Source organism: Rousettus aegyptiacus, unplaced genomic scaffold, assembly GCF_014176215.1.
Source record: "Rousettus aegyptiacus isolate mRouAeg1 unplaced genomic scaffold, mRouAeg1.p scaffold_m13_p_1, whole genome shotgun sequence".
Lineage (NCBI taxonomy): Eukaryota > Metazoa > Chordata > Mammalia > Chiroptera > Pteropodidae > Rousettus > Rousettus aegyptiacus.
This window is the reverse complement of record NW_023416284.1, coordinates 16395294-16397899: the sequence shown is the minus strand read 5'-3', so window position 1 is coordinate 16397899 and position 2606 is coordinate 16395294.

Genomic DNA, 2606 nt, shown 5'->3' with positions numbered 1-2606 from the left:
AAAGAAACAATAATTTTATATTTGGTACTTATTACATTAAGCTGGGTTTAGATTTATAGAGCTAAGCACAAGCAATATTACCAAGGAAAGATAAAGCCACCAATCTTAATACTGAAGGCTATTGCTCAAGAACAGGAAAAGTCTGTTATCTTTGACCCCCCATATTAAACCAATGTAGGCTGCTTTTGTTTTGCTTTATTCTTTAAAACCAATCTAGAAAAATATCACACATGTAAAATAATTGTAAGAATTTTTGAAAGTTGAGGGTAGAGAGGAAAATCAGAGGAAAATCAAACATTCTAGGTGAATATTTCAGCTTGCTTGCATAAAGCTTTCTTTACTGCCATTTTACTGAGATAGGAAAAACAATCAGAGAGTGGGTATGTTTTTCATAGTAACTCTGGAATGGATCTGGAATGGAGTCTTCTGCTCCAACACAAGTTCTGTAGAAGAGAATTGGAAAAAGAAGGATAAACAATACGAGCACTAACAAAATGGAAGGAGACAAGCATGCAGTCCTGTGCAACAGGATAGGAGGCTAAAACAGCAAATGTGCTGCCTATTCTCTGCAACACAACCACCTCAAGATCCAGCATGATTATCCCAGGCTTTTTAAGTAAGAATTGAAGAAAATCCAAAGCAACCTTTTAGGCATAAGACAGAAAGTGAATGGTCCCTAAGGGAAAGCATTCTGACTGGCTTTAATAGAGTTTAAACCCAACTATCCCAACAAAAAATAATTTTTTCCAAGGATAAAAGTGGACCAAACAAAAAGTCAGCTGTGGAATACTGTGGTGTGGCCTTCCAGTGAAATGCAGGACTTAACAATGACACCAAAGGGAAGCTGCCGGGGAAAATTACAGTGAATTTTGGTGCTTTTCCAAATTATCACTTTCTGCCCTGAAATTTAACAACATTGAACCTGGATTCAGAAGCCGCCACAGGGGCTGTGACCAGCAGGTTGGGGAACAGTAGTTTGATTTTTACTGGCCTACTTCTCCAAAGAGACTACTGGAGGCCCTCTGTACAGTGTGTTGTTCTTCCAGTCTTGCTGTGGAAGGAAAGAACAGGAGACGAAGGAGAAATAACCCATTGCATCGAGCCTATCCAACGGGCCATTTAGAAATAGTGATGAAACACATGCACACACACTTAACCCTCCCCCGCTCTCCTCTCCACTACAATATGTCTTCATTGATAGAATCCGTCTACATACTACACTCAAACAAGAGTACAAAATGCCATATAACATTAGACACTATTTTTGCCCAAACACCAAGACCAGGATATAAATTACACATTTTTTAATGTGAAGTCCCTTTTGGCCTCAAAACAAAGTCCAAGAGCTCATTTAAATATTTTTTTCCCCCAATCAATCACAGCAACCTAAAAATATAGACACTCTGTCCAGCAAAAACTGAAATTCACATCTGGTGTTGTGTTTCCCCTTTAGCCCAGCTAAAATTGGGAGTCCAGAGTATTCTAGAAAAGAAGGATTCTAGTTGACTTCATACCTACTCTTGTTATAATGACCTAGCAGCCAGTGTTTCCAAGATGGTAGGTATCATAGGAGAGTTGAGGTACTACATGGCCTTCAAAAACGAAGATATTCTCAAAGAAGCTTAGAGGTAAGGAGGTAGCAAAATAATTGGCTACTGAGGATTTTTAGTAATCCACCATTAGCACAATTTGAACTGATTATGGAAAGGTTAGACAGGAACTATTTTATAAACTTAACTAAATATTGTAGACCAAGGGCATGCCATCTCTACCTTACTCCCCTCTCATGTTGAAACAGCCTTACCCTATGCACCTGCCCTTCTTCAGCAATCCTTGAATTATATGTTCTGACCTAATTTTAACCAAAATGGATATTCTGCTGAGGTTCAGAAATTGTGAGAGTATGTAATTCTTTGGACTAGAAATTAATAGCATGACTATTGCTAGTAATAAGATCATTCCAAAGCTATATTTACAAACTTCGTTAAGTACATTGTTCCTTGCTTTAACTATCTCTCAGACTACTTATTAATGCTATCCTTGGTAGTAGGCATTTCTAAAGTCCCAGAATAAAGTTCACGGAAGAGCCCTGCAATAGCAATGGCACTAAGACTAAATGCAATAGAAAAACAGGAGCAGTCATGCTGAGCCATAACTGTTCGCTGACATCACCTTTTGACTGCCTGTAATTCATATCCTCAGTGATCTGCTGATTGAAGATTAATTCATTTAGTAAATTCTTCACCATTGCACACACTATCCTATCTGACCTAGACTCTCCCTCACCTCTACCTCTCTCTCTCTCTCTCTCTCTCTCTCTCTCTCTCTCTCTCTCTCTCTCTCTCACATACACACACACCTCTGACATCATGTTTTGGTGTGTGATGCCAAAATATGAGAAATATTTAACAAGAATAACAGGAGAAGCATTTTCAAACAACTAAAACTGTGGAGGGGACCTGGATAATGAAGGATGCTTGTTTTCTGTTTTATTTAAGGGTTTTATTTCCATACTTTCAACTCTGGAAAACACACAAACACACACACACTTTTAAAGACATCATAGAGCCTTGCCAGGATTAGAGTTATACCAAACATATTCTACA